The sequence below is a fragment of the Parambassis ranga genome, chromosome 14, assembly GCF_900634625.1.
Source record: "Parambassis ranga chromosome 14, fParRan2.1, whole genome shotgun sequence".
NCBI classification, from domain to species: domain Eukaryota; kingdom Metazoa; phylum Chordata; class Actinopteri; family Ambassidae; genus Parambassis; species Parambassis ranga.
Genome location: NC_041034.1, coordinates 11,603,924 through 11,624,865, shown reverse-complemented (window position 1 = coordinate 11,624,865; position 20,942 = coordinate 11,603,924). Strand labels below are relative to the sequence as shown.

Below are 20,942 nucleotides of genomic sequence, written 5' to 3'. Positions count from 1 at the left end.
TCCTGCAAGATAGTTTGCTAACGTCATATGACATAATGCTCGAACACCAATATGTGGATTGATCTCCGACATGATGACATAAATAGTGACATTCATTCAGCTTGTGTTGCGTCTGCAGCAAGGTGCATTTAGGGACTAATCTCTTTCAGCAGAAAAAGAGACATTTCTCTCCTGATTAGCACCATTTGAACTGACCACAAATAAACAGGCTCAGCTTCTAATGAGCTACACATACCAGAGCGAAATGAAGATTGAAAGTGAGGAGGGAGATTTGTTTAGTCTGCATCAGAGCGAGACATCCATCTCACCAGTAAGGACTGCTGGTTCTGGTGAAAGGGCAGCCAACAGGCTCAGGAGACCAGCACAAGGTGCACTGAACCGCTGCACATTATAAATCACTGTTACTGACTCAAGATGCGCAGAGCAACGAGCACCTGCTCTCTGAAGTCCAGCTCCTGACATGTACAATTGACTGAAGATCGTAAAATGATATTCTCTTCACGGATAGTCTCTATACATGGCCGTGCAGCATACAAACCAAAGTGCTTTAATAACTACACACAATATCAATGTATATGTTTGGATTTTGTATAGGCGCAAGATTTAGTGAGTGTGGTATGAGGTTGTCATAGGTTTCATCTCTGCAGAATTTCCAAAAGTGAGCGTTTGTCGTGCTTATTATGAGCAAAAGATGGCATGGCTCTGCTCACAGCAGAAAAGCAGGCATTATTAAATGACATGCTGCAAAGAGAGCACATCAGAATGTTTATTGGATTAAAGCTTGACATGGAGACAATCCCCAATGCAGAATGCATGAAAAACAACAATGACAACAGAAAAATCACACTCACCAGATGCCTTTTTTTCTGTCCTTCATAATACTTTCTGTGCTGTTCTGCAGCAAGGCTCTTCTCTGTTGTCCCTGCATCAGCGGAAATAGACTAATCTATGCAATACCTAAATCACCCCCCCCAAGAGATGACAAAGATGGTAACCCAAATGCTATATTTGGTCTTTGCTGTGTGTTTTAAGTGGCGCAGGAATTATCTTTATTTGTCGGAGGAACTGCTTTAAGGCAGTGAAACCCTTTGGCACAGCAGGTGAGTCTTCTGAGTTGTTCATCTATGGTATGCAGCACGTGGGCTCCCATCGATCTGTGTGGACAAAGGCCACAGTGGTGCATGCTCGGATGCCAAAAAAGAGTGCAGTATCCTCTGATGCAAAAAAAAAAAAAAAAAAACAGGTCTGTGAACAAGAGATAAGGACAGCCACCTCACAAGGCAGATACAGAACAGAGAAAAATCACTCAAACATATAGGAAAACCTTACACAAGTGCAAACAAATTGTTATTGTTTTGCTTTTCTTTCCTTTAAATTTCCACATGTAAGCACAAAGAAGTGACACATAAGAACAGCACGGATGACAAAGCGTAGAAATCTTCGAAAGAAAGGACACAGCTGGTCCTGGTGGGCCCGCATCTTTCAGCAGCAGTGACCTTGGTCTAATCCCTCATTACAACACACTCCATAATACTGTACTTTTCATGAAAAAAAAAAAATTCAGTAAATCCTAATCCTCGTGCAATGGCTCTTTCTTCTATGATGCTTGCTAATTAATGTCACAATAATGACAGAAAGGTCCTTCAACATCCACAGCTGTTTTCAGTGTATGTGTTTAATTAAATTTACAAAGGATTTCCACATATTTTAATACAATTTAGAGCTATCTAAGGTATCTAGGCTAGTTTTGCTCAAAAATAAGTGTGCAATAAGTGAAGTTATTATAATAATACAATCTGTCTTCCTATATGTTCAGAAAATAGCGTATATGTGCCTTTGCACATATACAGTGAATAGTTTCAATATATATCACATAGATCTCTGGGGAATCAGATGCCATTCATACACAGTGTGAATCACTTATGTGGCCTGAGGTGCAGCGCTTTTATTTGAAATCACAAAGAGTTGTTCAGCTGCAGGTTTGATGTCATATGTTTTTAGATGGTATGGATTTGCTCAGGGCCTCTACACGTAGGTGAGTTAAAGTGAGGGTGTGTGTTACAAAGGGTGGCAAACGCAACACTGATACACCACTGCGGGAGGTAGCACAACCCGTGCCATGATCAAATAATCAATAACACATCACATCCACAAAGTTTATTACCCAATTTACAGATTACAAACAAGCCTGAGCAGAACATTAAAAAATATAATATGGTTGATGCCAAGTCCAAAGGATGTGAAACATTTAAAGAAAATGAGCTTCCACTGCCTGCTGTTTCATTTTTGTTAGCTCTGAAACTCAGTTTACAGCCTGCTCTTTAGGATCCCTCTTATTTAAAAATAGAGCTATAAGATTACTGGCAGGAAGTAGAGTTTATTTCCATACAGGCTTCCTCCTTTAATGGGACTCTGAAGGTCTTAGCCGGTTATCTCTGCATTTCCACACACTGAGCTTTGGATGTAAGGCACAGCCAAGTATGATGCACACATTTAATGTGTGGCCAGGCAATAATGACACCACTCCTAATCCACTTTTCGTCAACACCTCAGAAATCGTCAGAGACTACTTTGTTGGCTGAGACGCTTGGTAAGTGCCTGCCTTGACCTGTTCTGGTCACCAGCTTCCGCCTCCATTTGTCAGATATGCGGGTCACTCTTTCCCGCCCCAGTGCTCGACAAAAATCACTGTGGAGTCATCATAGCTGCAAATTATTTGGGTCACAGCTCCTTTTCTCTGGCTCCACAGAGCAAAAACCGGAGTTAGACTGGGACATTCCCCAGCTGATAAAACAACGGCTTTTGGCTTTGTTTCTGTTTATTAGTCAGATAATGGGAAAGGTACTCCTCCTCCTCTCCACCAGGACCAAAGGCAAAGAAATAGAAGGAGATTTTACACAATATCCTCCTGCTATCTCTGTCAGTGGTGGCTCTACAACAACAGCGTCTTTGTTATTGTTAATGACACTGTACAGCCTCCTGTTGCTGTGTGTGTTCCTCTGTTTGAGTGATGTTTACTGCAGAAGATGCAGGATGCAGACAAACACCTTAATCCACTCACATCTTAGTATGTCTGCTAAGAGGGAGATTACCTGAGGTGCGATGAGGGGAAGAAAGGGTGGCATAATTTATGTGTGTACTTACGTCGTGTGAAATGCACAGCCGCAGTGGGGGTGCACCACAGCAGCTCTTTGTCTGCTCTGCAGACAGGGTAGTGGGTGAATCCAGTCTAAGCAGAGTCTCAGTCACTGATTTTGCAATGGCACACTGTATCAACAGCCTACATGCTGGCAGGCGAGGACCCTCCCAGGGGTAATCATGTCCATTCCACACCAGGAGTTGCAGCGTTAACAGCCTTGTTCAGCCAAACATGTGCAGGGATTTGTGCTACAGCGACTTACCCCTTCATAAGGTTTTACCTGTAATGACTGAAGTGGGACTGGAATTCTAAGTGACTTGCTGTACTAGGGTCTTAGAGTGCTGATGCACTGATGAGAGCTGTTTGTGTTGGCTGGCACAGCGGGACTCATATGCTCACCGGAAAGTGTTTTTACTAAGACAGACCCAACTCTTTTTTGTCTGTGTCTGACTATAGCTGTCTCTGTGTTTGTTAGGCTGGTGGTATACACAACATAAATGGCTTTGATCGCCACAGTGTTCACAGGTGGGGCTCCTTTACAGCGTCACCTTTATGCTAGTAATTTGTTTTGGGAGAAAGACACAAATCTAAATGTGAGAGCCGGGCAGATAGTGTGTCGATTAATGTAGTTTGCACCTGTGTTCAGTTGCTATTACCCTGCCTTCTGCTTGAATTTGGTGTCATTTCCTCGACATCCCTGTGACGATCCTACTGTTTCAGCTCTACTGTATGTAAGGACGAGGTGTGGAAGATCATTGGCAGTTGCTACATGATTATACCATTGTATAGGTGTTATGGAAGGGGTGTCATCCTCAAGCAACGCACTGAATTGAGATTGAGATATTTGCAGAGAAACTAAAGATTCATAGGATAAGAAATGGTGTCACTTAATAAAATGCAGAAGGTGAAACAGAGTCATCAGTATTGGCTGAGCGTTTATATGCCAAATGCCCACAGGTGGAGGAGTAGAGATGGGTTGTGGAGCCATGTCAGAGATAATAGAAACCCTTGACCATTTGACCGCTATTTACATTAGGTGGTTGCTATATAAAGTAGGTTTTATGTATAGCCGATACATCTCAAACGCTGTCTGCATCAAGTAAACATACAGTATGTGTTCCATTAGAAAAAAGCATGTGTAAGCAACTACCTCAGGGTTGCACCAGTCCAGATGTTTTTTTCTCTCCTTGCCTTCCCTCTCCTCCCTTGAGATGTCTGTCTGTTTTTAGTTTGATTTCCCCTTTATATTTCAGTTCTAACTTTGACATCCGTACTACCCCAGGATGTCTGTCACAAACTGCAGTCCAACATTGTGACAATGCTTTGTTCTCCCAAGCCTCTTTATGAACTTCCTGTTTCGTATCCTTTTTCTGTTCTTTCCCTCAAGGTCTGGCGCACCTGATGTTAAAACCGCCAAGGTATGGGGTCTATTGGTTTGCTTTTCCTTCCCAGCCACCTTAACACATTCCTCCCCCCCTCCCCAACCCGATATCATTTCAGTTAACTGTGCTGCACTAATATTTCCTCTCCTCTTTTTTCATATACTTGCCTATTCGTTTTTTGCTTCCTCTCATGTTATGCTCACTATTCACTCAATTTTTGTCCGTCAAACCCTTGTCCTGACCACTGACTGAGCTACTGGAACATCACCTTGACCTCTACAGTTTTTTCGCCAAGGTAATGCATCTATGTTCAAAGCATCTCTTCGGTTTGGTTTCATGGTGTTTTCAGAGAAAACAGGTGTCAGTGATAAAGATAAAGGTATCTCAACTTGAAGATTTCACTCAGTTCTGCTTCAGTAGTGTAAAAAATAGACATACATATTTTCAGAAGAATGTGTTTGCTTTTTATTTATTCTCAGTTTGTTATATACATGATTTAAATTTCTTACATTTGCAAGCTAGCACTGATTTCTCTGCTATTATTGTGTCGAACATGTTCAGTGATCAGTAAGAAGTTTCTAAGACAGAATGGCGCCTCGTTATAGTTGAGAAAAAGAGTAATACAGAGTTTACGTCCCGCTCCTTCTGGTGGACCCCAATTTCAGAAGAAAATATGCACAATTGTCACCCCGGCAAGAGACAAAATATGTATCTAGGATTACGTCACGTTTTCAAATTAAAAATATAATTTTGTGAGTCAAGAAACTACTCAGTGAGACCTGCAGCAATATGAAAACAATATAAAAACAGCTTTTAGCTTGCATACAGGATCAGGATTGTGATGACATGGATGATATACAATTGTCAAAATAAGCATTTATCTGGTGAGTGCCTATAGGCAATTTTGCATGGACAAGACTGCAGGCTACATTTCCTCACCATAAATCAATGTGCTACAGGTATAATAAATCATCCTGAGATTGTTGATAAGCAATAATCTTCTCTCAGTTCTCAGACAGATGAACAATTTGCCGGCTCAACAGGTGGAAATATGTGAGCGCGGAACCACATATTTAATTGAAGTTATTATTGACATCTACAGATGCCTTCACTGTCACTTAGTGATAGAAATTAGTGCACAATATCTGTTGGTTGATTTTCACTTTATAGATCGATTAGGTACCAAATTCAAATAATCTGACAGTCAACAATAGCTGATTTATGCCCTATTGCCAAAAACATTCCTCATTCCTCTAAATGCATATTTACACATATTTTAACATTCTCTTACATCTTGACTTGCAGCATCATTTGTAATCTATGGCACAATTCAAATGGGATCAGAAAATGATTTAATGCAGCATAAAAATATTTCTAAAAAAAAGTCTAATGGTGATCCAGCAGGAGGGACAGGACTTAGCCTTTCTGTGCACATATTTACCACTGACACACTAGTTTTTACAGAAGAAAAATTGCAATTAAAGTAAGGCTACATTACTGTGATGTGACACTTTAAAACGAAAATATTTATCAACAATATAGGGTAAAGCACAGAGCATCTGAGGTTTTCTGCTGAATCGTATAGGTGGCACTGACCTATAGGTGAAGCTTTCAGTATTTAGGCTTTGTGTTGTCCACCAAGTGATCATGAGAAAGTCATCATCCTGTCTCCATGGCAATCAGTGTTGTCTCCAAACATACATGAACACATGAGCCTTGGCTTTGTGACCCACTCTGACAGTGTAATAGATTAGCCTGTAGACAAAGACTTATCTGACCAGAAAAAAATTTTAGCGATGAGATTAGTTATCTTTAACGCTCTTACATTCTTGCTTCTAGATATTTTTTTTTCTTTAAATCATTCCTGGGACATCTTTATCACTAATCTGCAGCTGTTAGCTAGTCTTTGTACCGTGCGTCATCACATGTTAATCACATTCGATGAAGAAGAAATATGTGGATATCGTGTGCCCTGAGACTTCTCATGTAGATTTACTCGCCTTTTAGCCTGATAACACTTGAATGAAGTCATTTACAGTAGATGAAAAGGCTTGAGCAAACACTTCACTGAATGATTACTACAGTTTTTCACTGACTACAATGACATGCAGCTTGAGGCTGTACATGACTGCAGCATGATGGATTTAGGTCTGGATTCTTCTGTAGTAATTAGTCTTCATAAGACTAAACAAATAACATTTTAGGCTCCCACTTTAATTGATTGGCAGGCTGACAAAACAAGGCAATTTTGCCACAATGATTAATACTGCATTAGAATAATGCAACAGAACAGTATGTGTGTCCTAAAGCCAACTACAGTGTGATCAGTTAGGAAATGAGGGCTACGTGTAATTGCTCCATTTTATGCATTAATATGAAAAAGAAATAGTTAATTGATTGCAATGAGGATTTATATACCGTATATAAACCTCCCAGCACAGATTATTGTGCATCTGACCTCAAGGGATATTCAGCCATGTAATGTTTTCTTATGAACGTTGTTCCAGCCTGAGAGGAAACCAAAGACAATGAGAGACAATGGATAATTATTTTACTACAGATAAATGTAGCAGCTATAAAAGGTGTTTCTTGTTGGTCACCCACTGCCCTTTAGACCAGTGGTTTCCTAACTCACCATCTACATCAGTGATAATTAACCATAGCCATTTGGCTCTCAATAGGGCCCTGGCTCACCTTCCAAACATTTACTTACTCACAATTGAAATACATACACTCAAACTGCAAATTACTACTTGTTTATACGGAGTAGAAAAGAGTGTATTAATGTACCCTGGCTCTTAATTTAAAAGTTGCATATTAGCCTGTCAGCATTCTGTGCAGTATGTATACACAGTGGTATCTGTAAGTTCACACACAACTGACCTGTGTGGAGCTTGTGGGACTAGATCTGTCTCCTGGCAACAATAAGAGAGGACAGCAAACACACAAAAGTTTAGATTCTTGAATTTACTTTATTTTCCCTTATCACCAGGCCAGATGTATAGTAAGCTTGTAGCAAGTCAATTAATAATTCATGAGTTTATAAGTTAATATTACTGTTTCTTATTTCACTGGCCCCTGGCCAGATGTCTTTTCTCCGAAGTCATGTATTGCTGATGTACATGCACACTGTTGACTTACAGTAGGTGCATCAACTGCTTGCTTTTCACTTTGAAATGACTTTTTTGTCAAGCCCAAAGGACAACTGCAGGACTTTTTTGACCTTAGTCTTATATTCCCATGTATTTAAGTTAAAGTGATAAAATCTTTGCTATCGGTCCACCAGAAAGTGTGAAACAGCTGCAATATAAAGCCAGGGGGCAGCTATTCACATCCAGTTTTATCTCCCTGTATCTATATTCAAGTAGCCTGACCAGACATCCTGATTCTTTTTCTATGTTATACAAAGACTTAGCCTGGTGCAGTATGCAGTATAAACTTCCTCTGGCGGACATGAAGCATGTGACGTAGGCAGAGCAACAACACACTGCACAGATGCAGGGTGTGCGTATCTGTCAGCCAATGGTAGTCTCTGAAACCTTTGCAATATTGTGGCACACTTTTGTTAGAAATAAGTATTCACAGATATTTTTCACATTTTTTAAGATGAGTCCAACCTGTCCCTGGAAGACTATAATGTTTTGACACCCAACAAGCTTAACCTGTCAGGCGCAAAAACAAGCACATAATTGGACACAATTTGTAGCAGTTTCGGTTTACCATTCTAGCTCATCGCAGTGCTCATTATTTATACTCAAATACATGGGAATATAAGCTCAAAAAGTGGCACCGAGGATGCTGTGGCTCTCCAGGTGTTGCAGTCACACACTTCACTGGACTCACATTGTATTTGTATTCTGAATTAAAAAAAAAACAAATCTCTTAGGGTTTCAAACCAAGTAGATTGGGTGTGGAGAAGTGTAGATAGTGAGAGTGAGGTTGGCACAAAAGAGCCAGATGTGACAATGAGAAGAAAAACAGGAGAGACATGTGGAGATTGTTGGTGCTGCCATTATTATTTCTTTTCTGCTGAGCATTCTCTTTCCATCGATATGTGCTTCTATTTGCATGGAGAGATGGTTCCACACAATGGTCTTATTGCTGAATCCAAGACGGTTGAGGGCTCTGTCCCCCGCGTCAGCTACAACACATATAAAGTGCTAAACTGCTCCGGCAGCATCTTTTAGCTGGCAGACTGACTGCAGCCAAAGTCTTTGAAGGTATTTTCTTGGAATTAGTGCCAAAGTCTATTTGGTGTCAGAGAAAACAAAATCCACCATATTGTTTTTCACAAGCTGGTAAACACTTTTGCTACAGACAATAGGCCAACTTGGAGGAAAGCACAGACGTGGCCTGCCGCCTTATGACCTTCCCTCACACAGTGACTCCTCAAAGAGCTTAAAGAGAGCTTCAGGGTGTGTTGGTGACGTCTTCATATATAGAATGACAGAAAGATGATGAGGCAGAGGTAACCTCTTTATACTGGCCGACCTGTCTGACACATGCACACTCATCTTAGGTCAAAATACCCATATTGTTCCAGATTCTCTCTCAGCCTCATTAAGTTCTCTTAGCTGTTTTTGTTTTACCTCTGCACCTAATGTATTCATGCTCCACAGCAATAGTAGTAAACGAGCCCGCTGATCATGCAGCCTTTGGCTCAGGAGTTCAGAAGCTGTTTAAAAGCCCTGTTACATTATACATGTTATGCTGCATTAACATTAAAATGTGTTAAATATCTATCTATCTATCTATCTATCTATCTATCTATCTATCTATCTATCTATCTATCTATCTATCTATCTATCTATCTATCTATCTATCTATCTATTTTTGGGGGTATTTTTGTTGCATTTTTGTTCAGGGCTTTATCCACACAGACCACTATGTGTTAATACAGACAGTATCTGTAACACATGTTCTTTAATTAGCAAGCAGCACATGGTATTGTGAATATGTTTATCATTTCTCCTTAAGTTTAGTAAAATATGCTCACTCTGTATTTAGTTTCACCCACCAAGCTGTCACTGTTTCAACATGCTGAAGTAGTGAATGTATAGATAAGTCACAGTTGAGCCCCATCGTGACAGGATTTTATCTAAGATGTTTCTCTTCCCTCCCCCTCTCAGGGCAGGAGCAGGAGTCAGTGGCCACCTTCAAAGGCAATGAGTTCTTCAGCTACAACCTGTCCCAGACTCCCATTCAGAGTAGCTTGGATGAGATCACGCTGTCCTTCCGTACCCTACAGAGGAATGGCCTGCTGCTTCACACAGGGAAGTCAGCCGACTATGTCAACCTGTCCCTGAGGAACGGGGCTCTGTGGCTGGTCATCAACCTGGGCTCTGGTGCATTTGAAGCCCTGGTGGAACCTACCAGTGGAAAATTAAATGACAATGCCTGGCATGATGTACGAGTAACACGCAACCTCCGCCAGGTCAGTATGCATCAGACTGTTGTGCTTAATTGACTAAAAACTGCTTCTTTTCCATATGCTGATATTACAAGCTACCAGGCCAGGTTAGTGTCTCATAAAATAGATTGCTACTTGAAATCTTTTATAATTCAGCAATTTGATTTTTAAGTTTAACAGCATTATCCAGCATACTCATTTATCCCATAGTAGTGATGATATCTTAGGAGCTTTAGGTTTTTATGAACTTCTTTGATGAACTAGCACGAATGCAACATTCCAGCACTGTCAGTGAGAGCTTATATAATAAATACAGCCTCTGCATGTGTCCTGCTGTACCTACTGTACTACTGCCAAGTACAGCTCAGTCCTAAGGTTTCACTAACACTCTCTGGACAAGGCACTGAAATCCCAAACTAATTTATTGCCAGAATGTGTCTGTTACATTAAATGTTTTCCTGTTGGCAGACTCCTCCAACTGTAGTCATTCTACAATCAGTCCCATCGTACAAAGGCTTGCAGCTCTACGTCTTTTATGTGGACAGTGGATAAATGTGAATTACTGAAAAAATAAATTGGTTGCTTGCAGTGACAAACCCACACATAATTACCCATTACTGCAGGTCATGAAGTGTTTTTTATGGCTCAGTGTTACTGCTCTCATAGATCCTGTTTCCAGCAGCTAACAAGCAGCAACAGCCTCTGATAATCAGACTCTAGTTTGCCCAGCAACACACTGCAGACAGAGTTCAGAAAAGTAAACACACTGTAGAGACTGTATGAAGAACATTACATTTGTCAGATGGCTGGCAGACGTCAGTATAAATGTTACTGTGGACACATTCAATCAGTCTGCTTGTCTGTCCCCATTGTTGTAAACCTTAGCAGCTTGGTTTACTACAGCGAGCACTCAGACACCTGTTACATAAACAAGATACAATTCATTCCTACATTTTATTTCAGTGGTTTCAACATTTCATTTATTTGCTTCCTACTTTGCACTGTTTAGTGAAGTCTGATGGGATAATCCAACAGGATCACATGTGGCATTTTTGTGATAATATGTTATATATTAGTTATATATTAAGTTTTGCTACTTAAGCACAAAAAACTGCTGCGGTCCCATGGTTGGGAATATTTGTAATATCACCGCCATGTTACGTTTTCCTGGTGAGAACAGGCTTTAAAAAATTGGCTTTGCACTTAATGGAGAAACACACTGATCTGCTGGAATCGCTCTTTATACCTATGTATACTTCTATATATCTTGGGTACTGGAATGAACTGTAACAAGTACAGTATCTGCAGTATTTTTCTCCATGGTAACTCCATATCAGTGTTCCATATAAGCAATCGGTACCTTTTTACAGCTCTTTCAGATCTGTTTATGCTATGATCTTCTACTGACCTTGTATAGTCAGATTGTGTTCAAGCATCTTTACAACTAATGTAATTTCCACAAAACCTGCATTCACGCTACTTCAGTGCACTCCAGGCACAACTAATAAGCTTCTTCTCTTCACATTTTTTATCAGATACACCTAATGATGGTGTTAGTATAGCTTATAGTGTTTTTAGCCCACTTTTCACATATTGAAAAATCTGTTGAGAAAGACAATCATCACAAGCACAGTTCCTTCTAGCCGGTGTGCAGCCTAATATTGATGCCTTTAACGTGCATTTAGATCTGCAGGCAGCAAGGCAAACAGCCAGCATTTCTAATACAATACTGAGCCTTAAGGAAATGCAGCTTCTCAAGGTGCCACATAAAGTGATTACTCTGTAAATTTATCTGAACCATAACTAAACTAAATATATTCTCCACAATGACATTGCTATGTTTAGTGCATTTAAATGTTGGATTTCCCTGCAAAAGCAGAACTCATTTTGTATCTAACCATCTCATCATCACCAATATATTCTGAACCTGTCACACTAACCTGCATATAAACTTGCATCCTCCTCCACATCTATTTCCTTACCCTAGATTCTAGAAGAGAGGCAATCCAATGCTTACAACGTCACTTATGCTTTCAGGCATGCATTTGATCCCTCTGTAAATTGCTTTCCCCTCAGATAAGTTTACCTCACTGACATGTAGATAGGGGGGAACTGTAACTCCCCAGAGAGTGCTGGTGGAAACATTTTATTAGATCCGGTGGTGCTTTTCAAGCTAGAATTCTTCCTATTACTATCTCCCTCTCCATCTGTCTGTTCTTTTACTGTTATTGGCAAAACTGGTTGGTGCTTATTCTGTCTCCTTTTCTGACCCTTGTTAATGATGCATCCACCTATTTAATGGCCCTGCCCTGTACACACATACACACACACACAAACACTTTGTCTGTTGTTCCTGCACAATTACACTAACAGTCATAGATGCATGCTACCCTTTAATCAGTCCTGTGTAATTCTTGCTTTGTAGAAATTCTAGAGAAATTATGATGAAAACTTGGCCCTTAAATTGTAGCATCCAGACCGGAATATTATCCCTCTTTGTGCTATTAATTAATAATGACCTAAATCAGTAATTTCCTTTGAACTCATTGATCCCTCCCCTTGTGGATTTAAGTGCAGAGCAATGCAACTATCTGGGTGTCAGGATACGGTGTGATACTGTATCAGACATTGGTCTGATTTTATAGACATTGTTAAATGAAAGAAAAAAGCAGCATCAATCAGCTGCCAGACATGGAAATGTGTGCCACATCATCAACCCAACATTATATTATGGAGTCATAAGAGTGACAAAAAGATAGGTCAATAAAACAATAAAGAAATTAAACAAATAAAAGCAAAACAGCAGATATCAAGCAAGTACAATTCAATATATTACTTTCTTTTCTGTTTTTTTATTTTAAAATGAGTATACATTTATAATGAAGGAAAAAATAATGACATTTTTATTATTTATATATAGTGTGTATGCATATATAACACTATTAAATTTGTAGCTCATATACCGTATTATATACACAAAATTGTTTTTATATACTTTATCCTTATTTTTTTCTTTTATTTAATTCTTGACTCTCTGAATTCATTTATTTACTTTAGTTTTTATGACACACTTGTGACTCCATACAGTCTAACCCAGAGATACTGAAGGCTTCGCCACTAGATAGACAGGAATCAATACGTGCCAGGATCATCAGCTTTTAGAGGCAGGACCTTGTTTTATAGACCTGACACCTAAACATACAATGTCAGGTCACTCCTTTGTCTCAGGTCTGCTTGCCTTTAAATACTGATGATAGGCTAAGATCAGCCCATTCTCAGTTGCAGACACGCAGCAGTGTGCATGTTTACTCACTCCCTAAAGCATCACTTTCTTTAAATAGTATATTTTATTATAAAAAATCTGATAAATCAGATGTGTGAATGAAAAGCACTTGTGTAGAGGCAAATTGTGTTGGACAAATCTTTTTATGAGTCCTGCATTTGTAAAGTGTGAATTACTTGAGATATCCAAACAATTAACTGAATCTTTGAGCATGCATGCATGCTGTCTAATTCAAGCTGTCATTTTTTGACCTTAAATGCAATCTATCACAGACAGGGCAGTTTACAAAAGAATATGAGCTTCTAACAGTTGATTTAGCTGAAAATTAAAGAATTTCCCTCCACAAAGAAATGGTAATTGTTTTCAGTTATTACTCCTTAGTGGACGCTGTTACATTTGTGCAGAAATACATGTTAACTCTAGACTTATTGTCATGGCAACAAGCATATCATTTTTAACTCTATAGCCCAGTTCAGCCATTAATTTCCTTCTCTGTATACTGATGACTTTGATATGAGAGTAATCTTGCTTTGTTGCTGTCAATATACAAGTGATGGAGCTGCCATGCTGATATCTCTAATCTCAAAGTAATTAAATATATATTCATATTTCTTTTGGAGAAAGAAATATCAGTGGAAGGAATATTTATGGTATATTGACTCCGTTGCTATCCTTCTAATATATCAGCAACAGGGATCAGCTGAGATTAGTGAACCCTTCAAAGCTGTTGTTGTAATTGCCTTCAAGATCCAACATTAAGGCAAGCTCAACTAGAATCAAGAAATGAAGCATGAAATAATTAGGCCACTTCTTCTTCTTCTTCTTCTTTTGTTTAGTTTAAACTCTCTCTTAATTTATTTCCTTCACAATGGTTGCAATGGTTCCCCTCTAGGTGACGATCTTAGTGGACGGGATTCTCACCACCACTGGCTACACTCAGGAGGACTACACCATGCTGGGCTCTGATGATCTCTTCTACATAGGGGGCAGCCTAAACACAGCTGACCTGCCAGGTTCCCCGGTCAGCAACAACTTCATGGGCTGTCTAAAAGATGTGAGTACAGCTTGACCTCCGTCTCAGCAGAGGACTGGAAATACTATCCAGCCCTCTTTAGATAGCACTAACCCCCCTTCCTATAAGCAGGGCATGTTCTGTGTATAGAAAATCACCCCTCATATTTGTATTGATTCTGCTGCTGTAGGGTGTTTGAAGGAGAACCTTTTAGCCGAGCGGCTGTGCTGTGCAGAGCATATGCATTTATAGATTCCTGTGGGAATCCCTTTGAGAATGTTGCACTAATATACATAAGAAACAGATGCATGTCTTCCTGAATCGCAGCCTGAACCCAGTTTTGCATCAATACTTTCTTCTTTCTGAAGTGTTTTAGCTTGGCCTGCACCTGTCACATTGATTATCTGGAGCAAGCAAAATCAAGATCATGTTCTAAAGCACTAGAATTATTATAGACAAAGCAGGGAATTAGGGGTTAATGCTCAATTTCAGCCTGGTCTCACAAATTTTTAATGAACTGAGCAATCTCATAAAAAGCAAATGATGTGCATTAAAAGTAATAGAAAGGCTTTTCCTTTCCCAGGAAGCATTAGGAGCAGACATGATTACATGATTAAACAGGCAGTCGTTTGATATTTAAAAGTGGCACAGACGTCAGGCTGGCAGATTTTCTTGGGGTCAATACCTAACCCATACGACTGAGTTTCCTTCTGTCGGGGACATTTACTTCACAGTGCAATACCATTCACTCCATAACTGCTTATAAACTGTTCTTAGGCTCTGCTCCTGATTCTCATTAAATCCAGCTGCATGGGATTCAGCTGGGAGCACAAAACACCAAGGACAGAACAGACACATCACTTAAGTATAGGATACACAAGATGCACACTGCAAATAGAGTGGAAATAACCTGACTAAGTTAAGTAACAGCAGCAGCAGCGGCGGCAGGTTGGAGAAAAGTATAACGAGCAGCAGCTTCATTATATGTGAGAGTTGGGGCTTAACAGTTTAAAAAGACTAAGATAAAGACTTATTTTAAAATTTTATGTTTTGAATCCCAGTCAGAAAAATCTGCTCTAATACAAACAAAGCATTCACAGGCTGCTTGTGAGGTAGAACCCATCTCTGTGGTTGTGTTAACAGACTCCTGTCCATCACTTGAGTCCACTTTTTAATATCTCTACCAGTATTGGATGCATTTTATGAAAGGCATCAATCATCCTGATCTTTATATAGCTGCTGTAAAAGGCTATCCAATGATTTGATTCATTCATCAACTTTTCACCATCAGCAGCTCAGCTTTCTAATGTGACCAAAGTAATTGCATTAATCTTCAGCTTCTCTTTGTGCTTACTGCTGTTTTCTGTGTTCTTTGCCTTTGTTCGGACTTGTATGTAGAATTTTTTTTTCAAATGACATTTTTATTACAAACGGTCTGCACTGTTATTTGCAAGGGATCAGTTTGGATTTGTCTGTCGAGATTACAACAACCTGTCTGCATGTGTTGCTGTGGTAACGAGGTAGATGTCACTAACAATTACACTGGTGATGCAGCTTTAGATGGTTTTATTCCAGTCGGTTTCTTCTTGGCCTGAACAGAAGACTAAACCCAATGTGCCAGCAGCAGTGTCTGTGCAGCACCGTGACAAATTAAAATCTGCTTTTTACCCTCAATACATGCTCACACAATACAGTATGTTCTTTCCTGTGAAGTATACATAGAGTTAAGTGCACTTTTAAATTTAGACCCATCTGTCCTTTTGGAATGAGTCTTAACAAAGTTGTTGGTGTTACATTTCTTGTAACAAAACATGATGTGAGAAGCTTGCAGGAGATACGCACTGCTCCCCCTGCAGAGCTCTGTCTGTAATGTTGTCTTGTCTGTGCTCCCTTGGCTGCTTAGTCATGTGACATATGTTTTGCTGCAGAGGGTTGCTCAGATATAGTAGGACATCCAATGTGTAGCTGAGATGCACATGTAGAAATTTGATAGGGATCACATTGTAAACAGATTTGATGATCTTATGGATGTGCTCTGTTTTTCTGTGTCCAGACTTTATACAATATAGATACACTAAAATACAGATTTCTGCTGTAAATGTGAACAGGGTCTAGCAGTCTAAGACGTAGGGTGGTGAGCATGACAAATATTACCTGCTGAACATCAGCAAGTTACCTTTGAGGTCTGTGAGGATGCTAGCATGCTGATGTCAGCATTGTCCGCAGTCTCAGAGAGCCACTCGCCAGGTCTGTAAATATGTTTTTCTTTTTATTCAGGCTTAAAGTCAACACAATCTGTTTTCCATTAAACTCAGCGCTGACACTCTTAAAATCCATTTGTATTTATTATAGTGTTAACAAAGTACATAACATAAGGATTTTAAAGCACTTAAGCATTTACTGAATGATTTTAAATGGACTGTCTGCATCATTACTTTGCAGTCTGCATCCTCTGAAATGAAAATGAGATGTTATTTATGGACAGGTTATTGTCCCAGCACCGCTGCCAATGCTGCAACCTCCGCTCTGTGGGCGGTGTGACTGGTGGTGGTGTTAAGACCTACTACTGCTGTGCGTATTCACACAGATTGCACTGTAGGCATGCAGGGAGGGTATGACGGTATGAAGAGTCACAAGGACGAGTTAACAAACCCAAAAAAGTCCCCGGTAATGAGTGTGTGTGGTGACAGAGCTGATCAAATGGGATCAGCTCTGCAAGGAAATCCGGCAGACAGGTTCAGAGTCAGGACAGAGCTCTTGAGTTTAGTGATGAAGTGGAGGAGAAAAAAAGCTATGTGGTGAACGAAAGAAAAAAAATCACATTATTCATCTTAGTCCATGTGGGAAATAAAAGTGAGCAGTAAGTAAAATATTTATTGTGTAAGCAGTGAATCTATTTAGTGGGGTATCTGTCTTACTGACGATAGAGAATTTGAAACATCACTAATTTCTCTAGACGTTACATGATAATAGATGTGAGTGCTGCTGGGTGGAGGCCATCAGGTTCATCAGGTGCAGAAAGAATAATGGCTACTTTCAGACAAACGTCACAACTACAACAACTAGCAGGAAGAGATGAATTTGTCTCTGAAGTCACCAGTGTATTGGTCTGCAGCGTGTCTGCAGTGTGTGTGTGTGTTTGTGTGTATGTGTGTGTGTGTGCCCACAGGATACCCTACACTGCAACATTAGGTTCCTGTACTTAAATGCCTCAAAGATTTTACAAAGATTGTTTGGTTATGAAGGATGTGTTCACACAGCAGGCAGCAGGAAGGAAAGTCTTCATTCTCAGACTATTTTAGCATAAATATATGCAGGGACTTTTTTGGTGATGCTCGAATAGCTTTATTTGTGTGTTTTAGGAAATTCTCTTTCACATAGAACAGGCTACTGAAAAAGGATTGCACTTCATGCATTGTCCTTTGGCTTATATAATAACACTGCAGAGGTCACTGTGCGTCTGTAGCCATCTGTGCATTTTTTTTGAGGTGTTGATGGTTGTAAACTGCGAACATGCTGCTCCCTCTTTAAATGACTGTCTCACCATTTGAATATCCTGTTACACTTATTTCTCGATGGTCAGTTTCACCATCTGATTTCACTGCCTAATTAGTCACACCGAGGCAGTGTGAAGTGTGATATTGGCTCAAATTGCCTCTCGGCTCTGCTGGTAGGGCCTCTGTGCAGTGTGGTGTGTCACCTCAGGCGGTGACTGGTGGCAGAGTGATGTGGCAGATAACAGTGAGCTCGAGGTGACTTACAACCGATACAAAATGAGACAAGGATTTTCCTCTCCCGCTGTGCATATTGATGAACCCAAAATGAAAGCAGGATATGACACAACAGCAACACAAAGAAGCCCTTCTGTCAATGCACGCTTTCATTTTAAATAGGATATTATGTGCCTTGTACATAATATTTTTAAAAGGTGGCCTTTGTATTCCACTCTCTTTCATGTGATCAATTTGAAATATCAAAATCAATAGCTAGACATTTCTCAAAGGCAAACAGAGAGCAAATCAGATTTTTTTTACCCACTGATCTGCTCCATCTTGAGTCTATGTTTGCTAAATTTACCTCTTTGAATAATAAATTTTGTGTGTGCTTGCGAAGCATCGAGTCCATCTCTCTCTCTCTCTCTCCCACCCACCATCTCTGCCTGGACTTGATCTTTTTTTTTCGGTTTACCTCGGTATAAACACAAGACAAAATTGTTTGCCATTGTGTAGGTGCAATATTTGCAATTCCTCCGGTCTGAATTTAAGATGATCTTGTCAGGCTCATTGTACATTCTTAAATGAGTCAGCTAAAATGGAAATTTTCCAATTTGCATCCAAATCTATATGTATTTTTTCATGCTTCTTTCTTGTTTTTTTGTCAAAGTTTTGTAGTTAATGCAGTTTTTTTTTGTAATAACCTGAAAACGTGAAGGCAGTGTCCTACTGTGGTGGAAAAAGGAGGTCTGCTCTCACAAATAATTTAGAACAGCCAGTAAAATACAATGTGTTCAGACCTAGGAGCTTCCTCTGTCTCTGCATCCAGACACAGCACCAGCAGCCTCGGTCAGGCTAAATGTGTTTAATTTTTTTTTTTTTTTTTTAATGCATCAAAGTGCTTTTACATCCATTTAACAAAAGGGTCCAGTCTATTTGACACATGTGCATAAATGAAATCAGAGTAAAATCATCTGACATTTTTCTCTGGGTTCACAGATGATTCAACACTGCTGCATGCCCTTGTGAATACTGCTGCGTCATATTGATTCCACTATTTATTGATGACTAATTTCCAGCCTTTTGCGCACAAAAAATATTACTCTTTCTAGTTGTCATCTCACAATGTCATCTCTCTCTCTCATTTATTAGGTGGTCTACAAGAATAATGAGTTTAGACTGGAACTGTCACGGCTGGCTGAACAGCGAGACCCTAAGATCAGTATCCATGGTGACCTGATATTTAGCTGCGAGGATGTGGAAGCCCAGGAGCCGGTCACCTTCGACACGCCGTTTGCCTACTTGACATTGCCCAAGTGGAACACTAAGAAGACAGGCGCTATATCTTTTGACTTCCGCACCACAGAGCCCAGCGGCCTGCTGCTGTTCAGCCATGGCAGTCTGCAGGGTCTTCAACCTGACAAGAAGCCCAGGGCCGACTTCTTCGCCATAGAGCTGCTGGATGGGTTTCTCTACCTGGTCATGGATATGGGCTCTGGCAGTATCAAGATGAAAGCCAGCAACAAGAGGCTCGATGATGGCGAGTGGTGCCATGTGGACTTTCAGAGGAGAGGGCGCACTGGTAAGACCATTGTGTGCAGCCTTGTGTAGAACTGGAGTATAAACGGTTCCAAGCTATGAAATCGCCATATGCCAGGATGCAATTACATCAGTTTCACTTTTTATTCACTGCAGTCAAACATGCATCTATATTAGGTTTTAATTGCAATGATGTTTTTAGAAGCTATAATCTACGTATGACATTTTGAAACCTGTTAACCTATTTCACAAGTGGCCAATTATACAGTCAGCCAACTCAGACTGGTAAAAGTCTGCTTTATTAGTACAATACAAATGTCTTATTAGCTGAAGCCAAGAAATACAGGCAGTTCCTTCTATTTCTTCCTTCATATTTCTATAAATAAAACTCCCTTCTTGTCTAGCAGGGTAATGTGACATTGAATATTTGTCATTTATAATTCTTCACTTTTCCAGAGAAAGTTGAAGCTTCTGCTACTTTTCTCATAATCAACTCACAAGGACTGGCAGTGCAGCTTCACTAAAACAAGCTGCCCAGTGCCCACTTCCTCAATCTCACATTTTGTTCTTGCCTCTCCCTTTTGCACAAACCCACATACACACCTGTCTGTCTTTTCCTGCAGCACACTGTGTGTGTTGACTCATGGTTAATGCCTGCCTGCCCAACAGGCTTTATCTCTGTGAACAGCCAGAGCATCCCCTTTTCCGCTAACGAAGGGAGCGAGATCCTTGACCTAGATGGGGACATGTATCTTGGAGGTTTACCCGAGGACCGCCAAGCCCTCATGCTCCCCCCTGAGGTTTGGACAGCTTCCCTTGGCCTCGGCTACGTGGGCTGTGTGAGGGACCTCTTCATTGACGGGCAAAGCCGTAACCTGTGGAGGCTGGCAGAGGTTCAGGGCGCCACAGGTGTCAGCAGTTTCTGCACCAGAGAGACTCATGTCAGGTGTACCAGAGACACATGTGCCAACGGTGGACACTGCAGAGAAGGCTGGAACCGCCACATTTGTGACTGCAACAGTACAGGCTACCTCGGTCCCAGCTGTGAGAAGGGTAAGAGACGGATGATAGTGGATCGGGAGGATAAGTGATTTTAAAATGCGGCTGCAGAGCTTTTAACACACTTTGGCTGGTATTTTATTTATAAAGTTAGGTGTGTAGTAGATAGAAAGTGCCCGCACAGACAGAAATAATGTAGAGACACGGAACATTCATTATCAAGACTTAGGCCTCCAAAACAATAATAATTTTATTTAGGATTGCAGCATGATCATACTGTATAATGTCATATCTATTCAAATGAGAGCAAGGCTTTCGTCTACAAAGCACTCTGTGGACAGGGCAGAGGGAAATGGTGTAGAAATTGCAGTGTTTTCCTACAGTAGAGTGATTCATTAATGAATTGTCAGCATCATGAGGTTGCCAGTGCTGTGAGTGTTTCATTAGAAATGCAGTGGTGCTTCT

General features: G+C 40.3%; 1 pseudogene; it reads left to right on the top strand.

Moving 5' to 3' along the window:
• Positions 1–20,942, top strand: part of LOC114445940 (neurexin-2-like) — an 80,363-nt pseudogene that overhangs the window by 2,726 nt on the left and 56,695 nt on the right.